Below are 15,103 nucleotides of genomic sequence, written 5' to 3' on the forward strand. Positions count from 1 at the left end.
CCTGCTCTATTTACCAAGATATTATTATGTGCTGACTATTCTAAGTTACTTGACCTTCAATTATTGTTTTATTCAGTCAACAGATACATAGAAATAATGGCAGCCCATCTTGTTTCATTTTTATTTACTTATCTTTTAGTTTTACTATGTGGTCAGTGTTATTTTTGATATAATTTGAAGTTTGCTCTCTAGTCCAGCTTCCTGCTAATATGTATCCTTGGAGGCAGCAGTGATGGCTCAAGTACTTGGGTCTTGGCACCCACATGGGAAGATAGGGATTAAGTTCCTGGCTCCTGGCTCCATCCTGCCCCAGCCCCAGCTGCTGCAAGCAATTGGGAAGTGAACCCACGAATGGAGTATCTCTGCTCAGTATTTCAAGTAAATAAAATAAAATTTGAAATAGTTTTCAAGACTATTTTTAAAATATTTTTTTAAAGATTTATTTTACAGATAGACTTACAGAAAGAGAAAAAGGGACATACAGAGAGAAAGAGAGATCTTCAGTCCTCTGATTCACTCCCTAAATGGCCACAATGGCTAGGGCTGGGCCAGACAGAAGCCAGGAGTCAGGAGCTTCATCCAGGTCTCCCAAATGGCTGGCAGGAGCCCAGGTACTTGAGTCGTTTCCTGCTGCTTTCCAAGGCGCATTAGTAGAGAGCAGGATCTGAAGTGGTACCCATATGGGATGCTGGCATCACAGGTGGCAGCTTAAACTGCTGAGTCACAATACCAGCCCTAAAAAAAAGAACTTAAAAATTTTTAAGTCTCATGGTTCTTCTTGATTTATAAGTAAGCTAATGTTATTTCTCTAAGGTGTTTGCCCCTTCCAAATCCCCTTTTTCCATACTCTGAATACTTAATTTGTGCTTTAGTTATATATATCTGGTCCTTAATTTTTTCTTAATTTTCAAGAGAAGAACATGCTATTTAAAAAAGAGTTAAGTTTAGAGACAATTTCTCCTTTATGTCTCCATCAGACAATAATTTTGATGGCCCCCAAATTATAAAGATCCCTATGGCATGCTTGATGGGCAAGAGGTGAATCCTAACGTGCCCACATTCTTCCTTGACTGGAAAGATTGAATGCTTTGATCTTTGCTGTATTTGTTTCTCTCTCTCTCTCTCTCTTTTTTTTTTTTTTTTTTTTTTTTTTGACAGGCAGAGTGGACAGTGAGAGAGAGAGAGACAGAGAGAAAGGTTTTCCTTTGCCGTTGGTTCACCCCCCAATGGCCGCCACGGCCAGCGCGCTGTGGCCGGCACACCACGCTGATCCGATGGCAGGAGCCAGGTACTTACCCTGGTCTCCCATGAGGTGCAGGGCCCAAGGACTTGGGCCATCCTCCACTGCACTCCCTGGCCACAGCAGAGAGCTGGCCTGGAAGAGGGGCAGCCGGGACAGAATCCGGCGCCCCAACCGGGACTAGAACCTGGTGTGCCGGTGCTGCAAGGCGGAGGATTAGCCTAGTGAGCCGCGGCGCCGGCCTCTGTATTTGTTTCTCATGCTAACGTATTAAAAGGTTTTCTTACTTAATTTCAGAAAAGTTCCTCTTCATACAATACCATCTTCCACATTCTGTGGATTGACTTCTGATCATCAGTCCTATATGCTTCTGTGCTCACAATTTTTTGTACTTTGAACTTCTTCTACTGAAGAAAACTCTACACTAAACTTCAAATTCCTGATTAGCATTCACTTTGGATGTCAGTGTGCAGATAAGTCAATATGTAAATGTGAAAATAACTGGAAGAACTGCATCATGGGAATTTTGAAGTTGCAAATATCCATAGAGCCCACCAGTTCAAGGACTTCCTGGCTGCTGTAGATGACGAGCTGAGCCTAAGGAGAGAAGACTTCCCCAACTTCATGTGGCCAAATTCAACTCTTCAAGCCTCTCTCCATCTTTTATAACTGCTGGAATCTTGCTAAACAACATTCAAATCTGCCTTTCTGTAAGTGTTATTTATGTTTATTTTCTCCCCAGAAATACCTGGATATGGTGGCTTCCAGCTTCTATTTCAATGTTGTGCCATTCCTTCCTTCTAGTTTGGTGGCACAACCATGTTTTCTTGATGGTAAATCAGCATAGATCACAATCAATCATATTTTTCTAGTTTTACTCTTGCACTGCAAAATAAAAGCAAGATAAGATAAAGCTACTGTAGCTACTAAGCTATTCTCTATTGACTTTTATAAAAATATCTCTTTCCAGGTAAATATATCTCTGCTTTTCCTCAGCAAAACAGTTGGAGTCATAAATAAGATGGTTTAGAAGTATTTGCAACACCCACATGACCTGACATATTGTGCTAAATGAATTTCTGCTGAATTTTTATTTTGGCCATTCATTAAGCCAAGTCATCGTTAACATCTGCATGATTAAAGCAAAGCACAAACTCAAAAATAGCAAGAACTATCCCATACCAGTACTGTATCCATATCTTAAATTGGCTTTTGTTTTACATAAGGATGCCAAGAAAATATGTTTCCCTACTCCTTCATTTTCTCTTCTCCTATCCCCCTTACATCTTTCACCTCTGGGAGCAACTCCCTGGGCTCATTCTCACACTATTAGTTATATTTTTATAAGTTTGACTGTATTTCTTTTCTTTTTTTATTTTTTGACAGGCAGAGTTAGAGAGAGAGACAGACAAAAAGGTCTTCCTTCCATTGGTTCACCCCCAAATGGCTGCTACGGCCGGCACTGCGCCGGCCCGAAGCCAGGAGCCAGATGCTTCTTCTTGGTCTCCCATGCGGTGCAGGCACCCAAGCACTTGGGCCATCCTCCACTGCCTTCCCGGGACACAGCAGAGAGCTGGACTGGAAGAGGAGCAACCGGCACTAGAACCCTGCGCCCACATGGGATGCCGGCACCACAGGTGCAGGATTCACAAAGTGAGCCACGGCGCTGGCCCCCGACTGCACTTCTTACGCTTATCCCAATGATATCTTCATTATTCTCAGATTTATTTGGGAAAAATACAATGAAGTCCTCTTTCCACGAAGGCACTCTGGCCATCAAATGTATCTTAAGATTTTGAGATTTCCTGCAGAACCCTCCTTTTTTGATCGCAGTTGTTACCAATCTACCCATGAGAGGATCAGGGATCCACAAGCTTCCTACTTTCCCAGAAACTGTCAATAGTTAAACATTTTAAGAAATTCAAATAAACAAATAAAATTAATAGACTGGAGACTTCGGAAACATGCTGTGAACCAATGTTTTAGAAATAATCCATTATGCAAAAATCAAGTTGGTTTACAAAATCACAAGGTGGTATTTTTCACTTAATATAACCCAAATCAAATGTCATGAGAAGACACATGGGAGAGCAATGCTTGGTGTCCATTGTAGGTAATTCTTTGATCCTTTAGTTATCAACCTTTGATATTAATAAAATTCAATTTCCTTAACTTTAAAAATACATTTAATGACTTTGGACAGAGGTCGAGGAATGGTAGACTGTATAATTCTGAGTACTTAATTTATGCTGGTAGATAAATGAATGAAATACATTGTAAAGACTGAAAACATCCTATAATGAGCTAACAATGCCTAGCAGTCTATCAATCAGGCAAATTCAATCAGAAGTTCCTTACGTTGGCTACGAAAATGTTTTAAGCTTAGAAATATTGAAATGATATTCTTGCTCAACTCTCTTATTTCACAAATAAGACAACACAAGCCACAAAAGTTGAATGGCTTGCAACAACCAAGAAACTGAGTCTAGGCCTTATTGGCCCAAATATCCTCACTGCTCTGGACTGATTGATAGTTACAACTCCAAGGATTCATAGTACACAGAGTGACACATAGGAGACCAAATCAAGATGAAGTAAGTTAAACTGTTTAATCCATTCGAGGAGTACTCATCAATCGCCAGGTAAGTGCAGCTGAGGGAGCACTAGCTCGTATCTTTACAAATGCAACTCAGGAAAAGTTCATTCTGGTGGTAAATGAGGCCCTTCCCTTTATGAAAGACAGACAGAGCCTGAGTGTTAATAATAAACCAGCAGGCATAGAAATCCAAAATTAAACCTTTATGTCTATTCAAGCACTTGTCTCATTTTATACTCAAGTTATTTTACTTTTACTGTTGTTGAGTTGTAGGAGCTCTTTGTATATTTGGGATATTAATCCTCTCAGAGGTCTAAAATAGTCAAATTCATAGAAGCAGAAAGTACAGTGGTAGTTACTAGGTGTTGGAGAACAGGGGAAGAGGAGTGGTTTGAGGGACAGATTTTCAGTTTTGTTAAGATGAACAAGTTCTGGGATTTGTTTTATAACAATGTGAATGTATGTAACTGTATTGAATTTTTCCCTTAGAGATGGTTAAGATGCTAAATTTCATGCTACATGTTTTTTACATTTGTAAAATGCATTTTAAAAGTCCTGTCACTAAAGAAAAAAAATCACTCTTTTTAAAAGAAATCAGAATCATTCAGCAAGTCCTATAATTGCGTTTTTTAATGAAGCAAAGTTTCCCAATGCCAGATGTGTCATTCCTAAAACATTAGTAAGAATAAGACCTACTGAAAATGCAAAAGGCTAATGGTTTAGCTTGAACAATAACCAAGTTCTAATGCAGTAATAAAGTCAGTTTATCTACTTTATGCTTTTGAAAAGTTTAGTTTTTCTTTGCTAATTTATAGAAATGACCTGAATAGAAAATCAGCGATCAAGGGTTCACTTAATTTTATTTGGCCTAGTTTGATCCAATTCTTGTTAGCATACTGTTCCAGAACTAATTTTTAAATCTCAATTAACTGCTTTCTCTAATGATTACAAGAATGTATCCTAGTCTTGGTCTTTGCAAGGCTCTTTACAAACTGCCAACTTCACTTTGTCCGGTTTTGAATTGCATGGCCTGAGAGACTCAGCAGGCCTGGAATATTCTATGTGACCACTTGGCTCATTATTATGAATTCCGGGCCTTACACAAACCTGCTCCTGAGCGCACCCGCACCCGCACACGCACACTGGCCTTACTTCCGGCAAGCACTTTACTGAACTATCATAATCAATGTGTTCACACAAATGAACAAACAAATCAACAAAAACACCTCTGGTAGGCGAAGCCCTAGAAACGGTAGGACTTTGGAGGCAGTGTTTCCTGGTAGCCTGTGAACCTATTGATTAGTCCTTCAGGACTCTCCGTGGGAAACACCGGGAAGAAATGTGAGGGGCAGGCTGGGGAGAAGGGAGAAGGGGTCGGGTGGGACTTCATTCCCAGGACAGTGCCAGGGCCCAGAGGGAGCGCGCGTCGCCGGCGCGGAGACTCAGAGGCCAGAGGGGACCACAGAACTACAGACAGTGAAGGAAGGCAGGGAGGGCAGCGGGCAGCAGGGAGATAAAAAGAGGGAGGCGGAGCCGCCCAGGCGGGCGGGCGGGAGCGGAGGCGGCGCCGCAGCCCCAGCCGGCCGGCCGGGCGAGGGCGAGCGCCCGGCTCCGCGCTGCCCCTGCTCTCCGCACTCGCTCTGCTCGCAGCCACCTAACGGCCCGCGGCGGGGACAGGTCCTGGAGAGTTTGCCCCTCCCCGCAAGTTTCCTCCCGGAGTCCGGCTCCTGCAAAAGCGCTACCTGCAGGCGTCCAGCGGCGGCCGCTTCTGAGGTAACAGCGCGGGGATTTGGCGGCTGAGGGTCCGGGCACTGCAGGGACCGCGGTTGCGGGGTGCGGCTGGGCACCCCCCGTGGGGCGGGCCCCGGGTGGGCGGGGAAGTGCAGCCTCACCTTTCCTGGTGGGATGCGGGAAGCATTTTTCTTTTTCCTTTCTACCCCCTACTTCCACTTACTTTGGGGACGTGCTGGGGTGGGAAAAGGCCAAGGGGGTAGAAGATAAGGAGGACCCCAAAACTTTGAGAGGGGCGGCGTAGTAGGACTGTGGCCCAACTTGAAAGCTACCTGTGCGGGACTCCTGGGCCCAGGCGCGGCCCCCTGGACTTCGCAGCGCGGTGCCAGCCCCGGCTGGGGGCGTGTGGAGGTTGGGAAGGGGCCACTAGAAAGCACCGGCCTGAGTTTCAGACGCCGCTTTATCCGGTCTCCGGCATGTTTGGCAGAAAGAGGTGCATCTCTGCCTCCTGTCTGCTTTACGTCCATACCAAACTCCCCGACCTCCGGAAGGCTGCGGGCAGGTGGGCGGGGAGTAAGGACGTCCGGGAGCCCAGGTGCCCAGATGGCCCAGGTGCCAGGGCTCGGGGAAGCTGATAGGAGGACAGGGTTTGAGGCGGGCTGAGGAGGGAAGGAATTGCGCGGTGGTCTGGATTCTGCTGCTGCTGTTACTTTTCGCACGGTGAGCCGCTCGCTCCTCTGAACATCCTGCCTATAAGCGTGTTTCTGCGAGAGGCTGCAAGGTGCGATGTTTGATGCCTTTCGGGAGTTGTTTCCAACTAGGTGCGCAGGTGCCAAGGCTAGAGTTGCTGCTTCTCCTGTCTTCCTTCCCTGCAGGTCCACCCTCAACTCCTTCCTACCAGCAAGCTGTGCCCTGGCCATTCCCAGGGATTTGAAAGACATGACATGTAAATAATATAGAATGTGTGTTTATGTAAGTCCCCCCCCCCCCATTTTGCAGTTAGATCCAAATCATAACACTATGGATGTTATTAAACATTTATTAAGGACTCCCTTTTAGCAATTTTTTCAGATAATTAAGAGTATAATTTATCAATGTTTATTTTCCTCTCTTTAACCTCAAGCATTACTTTCATCCATCTCTGCACAGTTTAGTTACTATACGGCTTGAATTTAAAGGACATGACATTCTTTTATATACACACCAAAACACAGCGTGACCATATTTAATATTTCTCTCTTCCTGATTCAGTGGCCTGACACCTGCCATTTCCAGTACATGATCATAACACCATATGCCTGTCTACCAAATTGAGGAGAAGGGAAATGTTATTGTTTTTCGTGGGCAGAAGTACATTGACTACCAGATTTTATTATTGCTCAAAGGGCTTTGAAGAGCTTCAGTCAGGCTGAATTAAATATGATACAGGACAAAAATCACAATTCCTCCTGATGTGTTCAGACAACATACAACACCTGGGTGCTTAGAGTAGACTACTAATTGAGGAAAAATGAACATCTTCCCATCACATTGAAAGCATTTTAATTGAATATAGTCAATAAGAAAAAGTATTGAAAACCTTGGGAAAAAACAAGAATTTTCCTTATTTCATTTAGTGTTTTTTCTCCTTTATTATAATGGCATCCTCCAGAAAATGAGCACCTCTCGCATCTAGATGTTGGTATGTGCTAACTAAACACCATATTTTGTAATACAGAAGTTGGTGGCAGTCCAAAACATAAATGTTTTAAATCATTACCAACCATCTGTTCTTTCCCACTCACTTAAAGCAGTGTTTTATTTTCACAGGTATCAAAATGTACTTACTCATTTCATACATTCCCTGAAAGCTGTAATAGCATCTAATGTTGACCCAAGTTTGGCAACTGTTGTTTTGCTTTCATTTCACAATAAGCAACTTTCATTTCATTTTCTATGAAAGGAGAAATCAAAAAGTTTTAAAGTATTTAGCTAAAGCTTGCGTGTATTCTAGTGAAATCTGAGTGCATCCTCACCTGCCTACCTTTTTGTTACCAGAGAGAAGCTGAAACTTAGTGCAGCTGGAGAACTCTCCTGGTAACAGTCTCTCCCTTTCTTCATGCTCACAAGGGTAGCAACTGATGTTCTCAAGCAGAGTATTTTTTTTTTTTTTTTTTGACAGGCAGAGTGGACAGTGAGAGAGAGACAGAGAGAAAGGTCTTCTTTTGCCGTTGGTTCACCCTCCAATGGCGCCCCGAGCCGATCCGAAGGCAGGAGCCAGGTGCTTCTCCTGGTCTCCCATGGGGTGCAGGGCCCAAGCACTTGGGCCATCCTCCACTGTACTCCCTGGCCACAGCAGAGAGCTGGCCTGGAAGAGGGGCAGCTGGGACAGAATCCGGCGCCCCAACTGGGACTAGAACCTGTTGTGCGCATCGCAAGGCGGAGGATTAGACTAGTGAGCCGCGACGCCGGTTAATGAAGCAAAGTATTAAACACCCCCTGACTTAAGAAAGCTGGGTGGCTTCCATGGGCATATGACATCTTCCCAGGAAGAATTGACAAAATGGGAAACCAACTTAATATCCAAACTCCAAATTAAATACATCTAAGAAACACACATTGTTTCCCACGAAAATGTTGAATATGAATAATATAGAACATTATGTAGAATGTGAATAAAAAAACTATCCATACAGTATTGTTTGTGCGACAGCACTTCAAAAACTTCCTGGAAAAACAGAATTAAAAGGAAATAAAATAATATTTAAAATAATTTTAAAAATAATTAAAAATAGAATTGAAGTTGAAATGCTCATGTCCCGTAATCCCCATTTCTGAGTGCCCAAGTTTGAATCCCAGCTCCAGCTCCTGATTCTAGCTTCCTGCTAATGTAGACCCTGGGAAGTAGTGGTGATGGCTTCAGTGAAGGAATTCCCATCATCCATGTGAAAGATCTGGATTAAGTTTTCAGCTCATGGCTTTGGCCCCACCCAGCCTCAGATGCTGTAGGCATCTGGGGAGTGATCCAGCAGATGTGAGCTCATGATGTCTCAGCCCCCCTCGGCCATCAGGTAAATCAAGTATTTATTTTTTTAAAAAATACATTTATCTTAGTGCAAAAACAATTGAAATCATGCATAATTTTTTTCATAATATACATTTTCCATGAACTTTTCAAAGACTCCATGTACGCATGGTTTTCAATTATTTTGCATTGAAATAACATCTTTTAATTCCATTTTCCATGAATTTTTTGAAGTACCCTTATACTTTTGTTTAGGAACATGGATGAATTTGTACGTTAATCAGCAAGAAAACTCACAGCCTTTGTTTGGCTCAGGTCAGTAAAGTGAAATTTTAGGGCTTTTGTTTGTTTGCTTGTTTTATTATTTATTTTGTTTTTTGTTTTTGAGATCTAAGGTTTTGTGGCCCTCACTCAAGAATGATTTCTTTTTTAGGGATGTTTGCTCTAACTATATATAATATTTTAATGTGAAGATACTTTCACTTGTCAAAATCAAGCTGCATAATAAATATGTTGTTCCTCAGTGTGTCTAGAATATTAGTAATGTTAATTTTACTGTAATCTGGGTACAAAGTTCCAAAGTACTTTCATATTTTTGAGAACATAATGATGATCTTGTTGACCTCTTGCAAATAATTGATATGTACTTGAAGAAGGTCAAGAAGCCAAGACAGAAGTTACCTTATTACTTGCTGTACTGCTCTGTATTACTCTACCCTTGATAGTATTAAAATTCTCCTAACTCATAGTGCATGTTTGAAGAGAATGAACCCAAACAATAGATAATTTTGAAAGAAAAGTTGCCTTTAAAAATATGGTCTCATTTAAATGCTTGGATATGACATAAGAATGTGTTACATTTGATTTTCTGTATACTAAAAATGAATTATTGAGGGGAAACAGTTTCACCATCTATAGTAAGCACTGAATTATTCATGCTAATGAGAGGAATAGAGGCAAAGATAATCTAAAATCATGGTTATTTAAAAAGTCATTTGTGTTTGTCTTTGGAATATATTACATGTTGGGTTTGAAAACGATTTTCATTGTTATTGTGGGCAACTTGCCTCTCTAATTATTTTGTTTTATTTAGGTTAATTTTTAAATAAGCTCATATACTTCAAACACCAAAACCAATTTATGGGGAGGTGGGACAGATGGGCAGCCTGCCCAGAAATGAGTTGGGTGACAGAATTAAGCAAACCTTATATGAAAGCTTTGCAATAGATTATATGCACTTCACAGAAAGATAATCAAGACTTGATTGTGTATCTGCTGAATGAAAATGTGCTAAGAGGTATATACATTTCTAGAAGAAAATAAAAGCCCTTTGGTCAAGATTTGAGAACTTTAATCCCACTTTACCTGTAAGAGACACAATATGTTTTTAAAAATGCTAGTTAGGTACTCCTGAAAACAAAATAGAAATGTTAATTTATAAATCTTAGTAAATTGAATTGTTGAGTGTTTTCCCGAAACACACACATGTGTATGATGTTGAATGATTTCTGAAGCCTTGCATGTGTGTTTCCTAAAAGGAGCAAGAGCAAGAAACCATCTGAATAAGGGGGTTAGTCCATTTGATCTCTGTACCCGCGTCCGAATCAAAAACACATTTCATCACAGAGAAGCTCTCAAGTATCTATCGTGACTGCAGACCTGCTAAGATAAAATAGTTGACATTCAGCAAGGCTGCCAATTTAACAGATTTCTATTGTGTTTTTCAAAAGCTTTAGGGCAAAATTGGTTGTGGATGAAATAGTTACTTGAACAAGAAGCTGATTCACACCATAGCAGTTGCTGTTAAACAACTTGTTTATAGTCAGTGTTTAGCTGTAGATAGATTTTGTTGAATTATTAGTTCTGTGGACTCTTGGAATTTAGAAAACTTCTGTGTAGGAGGTTAGAACTGCCAAAATATATGATTGGAAAGCAGATAACATCATTTTTATTTCAAGAATTCACAGGAAAACTGTAACTCTTATAGAAGTGAAGAGAATGGTAGCAGAAAAGTAGATGTGCTGTCCAGAATGGAGATCATGTTCTCATAATAAATGTGCTCACTGATTCAAGTGTGTGGAGAGTTTTTGTTGGAGGAGAAATTTTCATTTTTTATGTGGCATGGCATTTTTTAAAGACTGAGATAGACTGAGTATTTTTAAAGAAATATTGTGGTTGGAAATACAATTGAGGCCCATGGGATGTATTTTATATACATTTATTAAAGGAATTAGTTTCTTCTGGTCGGTACCTAAGTAGTTGAGTCAAAATTATGCATATTTTTATAGAGCTGCAAGGGACTTTAAAAGTAATTTATTACAATGCCCTTGTTTCACAGTTAAGGAAATGGTAGAGAGCCATAGTGATCATAGGGAACTACTAAAGGTCACGCTGGTAGTTAGTTGCACAATAGAAAATAGAAAACTTATCTCCTGAGTCCACATCCAGCTACCTTCTAGCAAGTTAAATAGGAGAGTTAACTCTTTCTGGTCATCATGGTATCAAGGAGTACAAGATAGTCATGAAATTAGGTGATAGAAGTCAATCCAAAGATACGATTTGCTGCCTTCTGTGTGCACTGAAAAGCCACCGTGAACCATACTGTGTCCCTTGAAGCTCTTGGATTCTGCTTCGTATTATAATAACAAATATTTGTGTTATACCCATAGTATATTAAATGTAATTAGTAATAATAAAATTATTGAAAATAAAAAATTAAAAGCAGGTAAATAACAGTATTTTTATGATAATGTGTAATAAAGATGTCAGAGATCACATGAATAAGTTTATGTTTATGTAGAGAGAGAAAAAGAGAATAAATTTGAATTTAAGACAGAAGCATCAAACAACATTCCGTACAAGAGGCATAGGAAAATCAAAGATTAGGGATAGACTAAACATAATGTAATGAGAATTACAAACTAGATTTGTATGTAGCATCATAAAAAGAGAAATAAGGGTATCTGTTAGAGGAAAAGTTACCATTTCAAATTATAGATTGTACAAGTAGAGAAAAATGGGGAAGTAATCAGAGAGTAATACTATTAATGTACTTCCACCAAGATTCCAAAACTACTCTCCTAGGGTATCCACTAACAGAAAGCTGGAATTGGGAGTGGAGCCAGGACTCACACCCAAGCTCTTAAATATGCGATGCAGGTCACCCAAGTGGTGTCTTAAGCACTAGGCCAAATGCCTACCACTCACCACTCATGTTCTGATGTTTTATGTCAATGTAGTCTTTATAATATTTCCCTCAGAAATCTATTGTTTGTGGATGAATATGAGTGGTGACAAACTAATGTACAAACTGGTTAATACTTTGACTTTGTTTCTCCTAGGGTTTTTTTTTTTGTTTTTTTTTGTTTTTTGTTTTTTGTTTTTTGTTTTTTGTTTTTTGTTTTTTTTTTTTTTTTTTTGACAGAGTGGACAGTGAGAGAGAGAGAGAGAGACAGAGAGAAAGGTCTTCCTTTGCCATTGGTTCACCCTCCGATGGCCGCCGCGGCCGGCGTGCTGCGGCCAGCGCACCGCGCTGATCCAAAGGCAGGAGCCAGGTGCTTCTCCTAGTCTCCCATGGGGTGCAGGGCCCAAGCACTTGGGCCATCCTCCACTGCCCTCCCTGGCCACAGCAGAGAGCTGGCCTGGAAGAGGGGCAACCGGGACAGAATCCGGCGCCCCTACCGGGACTAGAACCCGGTGTGCCGGTGCCGCCAGGCAGAGGATTAGCCTGTTGAGCTGCGGCACCGGCCATTTATAGGTTTTAACTTAGTTTAAATTTTTATTTCCAGGAAGCATTCAAAATTTTGTATAAGAATGAGAGGCATTATATATATTCATACATATATATTACATATATGTAGGTATTTTATGTGAGTATATATTTATAATATACAGATGTATATATTATACAGATATACATAATATACCATATATGTGTCGATATATATGTGTAAACACTTAATTGTAGGAACTAAGAAAATCAAGATAGGAGCTGTTATCAAGAATTTCAATGCCCTTGAAACATGCTCGTGGAAACAAATAATTGCACTAATCTAATATTGTAAGTTATATCAAAGAACAGTGCTATGAAGTATCCTTATAGCAGAAGCCAAAATCTATTACCAACCTCCAAAAAGTTATATTATAATTTTGTTATATTGTTTGCAATAAATATATCCTATCTAGTATATTTGTTTGAAAGAAAAGGTACACAATTTTGTTGTCTTAGAGGAATTTAATCTCTGTGCTGATAACACAGTGGCATATCTTTTCTTTAAAAACATATAATATTTGCAGGGAGATCAGAGAGCTTTGTGGATTATTTGCATACACAAGATACAAGAGAGTGTATCTTCATCCCAAAAGCAATAAGGGGATTGAAAGTGAAATTCAAATTTCCTTACTTGTAATGTTCTTCCTACTAGGCCATAATATATGACCTCCTGTTTAGAATGAAGGAGGAATTAAAATGAAATGTCACTTCAACATTAACTACAGTTAATATCTTGAACTTCACAAACTGTAAAATATTAGATTACTTCTTACTCAGGGTCCATATTACATTCATTTAGGACGTTGACATTACATATCTTATTTTTTTAAGGTTGCAGCTTTTTGTATAAATTGTTAACACTTGAGATTGAAGTAATTATGTATGTGTGTGTGTGTGTGTGTGAGAGAGAGAGAGAGAGAGAGAGAGAGAGACAGAGAGTGAGCGATCGCAATATTTTGACACCACCATGAGATTCTCTACATAGAGGGGCATGTTTTACCCAATCAAGAGATAGAGCTTTTCCTTCAAAGTGGATGCAGCAACTATACAGAGCACAGTTTGATCCATGATTGCTTTCTTGTATATTGTTCATTCCTACTGAAGCTTCTTGGTCAATTGAATGTCTCAACATTCAACCTCAGACTGACCCCTAACTTTATTTGATCTACTTTTGTTACAATTTCTAAAAGGAGTATAGTGGTGCAGTGGGAATTGAGAGAAGATGAAATTGAGGTTTTGGATGGTGGAGGTGATAAGGAAAATAAGGAGCTTCTTTGATTTGAGCAGCACAAAGATCTATATAGGCAGTGAAATTTTATTGGAATATCTGCCTTTTTTGTTCTGTTTTTTATTCTTGTGTGGAATAGAGGCAAAGATTGTGAAAGTACAGCACTCCTTGCTTTTAGCCCTGTTAACACTGCTATGCAAGAGGAAATCTTTGTCAGAATAAACAGATATTACATATTGCACTTACTATAATGCCTCCTCTTACTATGCTACTTCAAACTACCCTATACTGAAATCTGAAACACTGAAAAATGTAGTCAAGAAAAGGAAAAATATACCCAGCTACTGTGGTGAGAGAACTTTCCAAAGCCTCTAATAGACATATGTGAACATGGGAAAAACCAAATCAAACAACACTGTCAATGTAATATTTGTGCTTACTTTTTCCCATTAGTTTCAGAAGCAAAAAGCCCAAAATTCTACTTAGCTTTATAGTCATTTCTATTTTTCTCTTTTTAAAAAATTCACCCTGGGAATTAAAGCCATGACAGATTACTTTTAGCAAATATAATCCATGAAGATTTAGATAAAGTGGTTTTAACTATGAACTTTAAAAATAAATTTCAAAATTAAAATGTAGATACAATATTTTAGAAGCATATCTCTAAATAAATTTTTGACAGCATGCTTTGAACATTAGATTAGAATGTGAGTAATTGATTTCCCCAAAAAAGATCAATTTCTCAGTATGTTTTTAAAAGTGTCCTTAGATGTTAGTGGCATTTTTGTCCTAAAAGCAGTAACTTCCAACACTGTTTTACCTTCTACCATTTGCACTCACTTTTCACTTAGGAATTTTTATCAGAGAATGAGATTCTACTACTCCAGTAGGGCCAACATTCAGTTGAATACACAAGTATGGTTATTTGTAGCTGGAGCCCAGATTGTACTGCTTGTTAAATATTTTCTATATTAATCCTGTACTTACACTATCACTTTTGTCACTCAGCCTATATATGTATACAACTGACTAAAATGTTTAGCAAAGTCATTTTTCAGATTTTGCAGATCAGGGAGTCAGAAGAGCATTTAAAGTAGAAATGATCTGCAAACCACTGAACTCCCAAGTAACAGATTCTCTGTCCAGAATCTCAGAACTTTGATTCACCCTGTATTTTCCCAACATGCATACACAAAGCAATATTCCATAAAAATCTCTTGAAATTATTAGCATGTAATAATTGTAGCTCAAAGAGTCCCTCTAAGTTTCCTACTTGTGTATATCACATTTCTGCTTGTCTGTCTTAAGGAAGCATCAAATGAAAGGAGTCGAAATCAAACTGGTGGTTTCTGCTCACGTCAACCAAACTTCCAGAGTTCCCTGAGCCCTATCTGGGCTTTAGTCATGATATTCCTTCTCCTTCAGCCCCATATCAAGGCTTCTACCAACTTATTGTTTATCACCTCCAAAGTGCATCACAAATGTGCCTCTGCCATCACCCAAGTCTAATCTTACAGTCCTTTGTGTGAATA

General features: G+C 39.7%; 1 protein-coding gene and 1 long non-coding RNA gene across 5 annotated transcripts in view; one reads left to right on the forward strand and one right to left on the reverse strand.

The window, feature by feature from the left end:
- LOC103349313 (uncharacterized) overlaps positions 1–6,494 on the reverse strand; it is a 48,767-nt gene extending 42,273 nt beyond the window's left edge. For both annotated transcript variants that reach the window (XR_016214079.1, XR_016214078.1), the window contains exons 1-2: positions 5,900–6,494; positions 1,989–2,125 (exon numbers count right to left, since the gene is read on the reverse strand). This is a non-coding gene — a long non-coding RNA (uncharacterized LOC103349313). The remainder of the gene's footprint in view (positions 1–1,988; positions 2,126–5,899) is intronic.
- CHST9 (carbohydrate sulfotransferase 9) overlaps positions 5,142–15,103 on the forward strand; it is a 369,777-nt gene continuing 359,815 nt past the window's right edge. The window contains exon 1 of one of the 3 annotated variants that reach the window (XM_070050355.2): positions 5,142–5,609. The gene's annotated coding sequence lies outside the window, so the exon portion shown is untranslated. The remainder of the gene's footprint in view (positions 5,610–15,103) is intronic. The other 2 variants (XM_051851321.3, XM_089305224.1) reach the window with 2 other exon arrangements.

The sequence above is a fragment of the Oryctolagus cuniculus genome, chromosome 10 (genome assembly GCF_051225735.1).
Source record: "Oryctolagus cuniculus isolate XC-2025 breed Fujian yellow rabbit chromosome 10, ASM5122573v1, whole genome shotgun sequence".
Lineage (NCBI taxonomy): Eukaryota > Metazoa > Chordata > Mammalia > Lagomorpha > Leporidae > Oryctolagus > Oryctolagus cuniculus.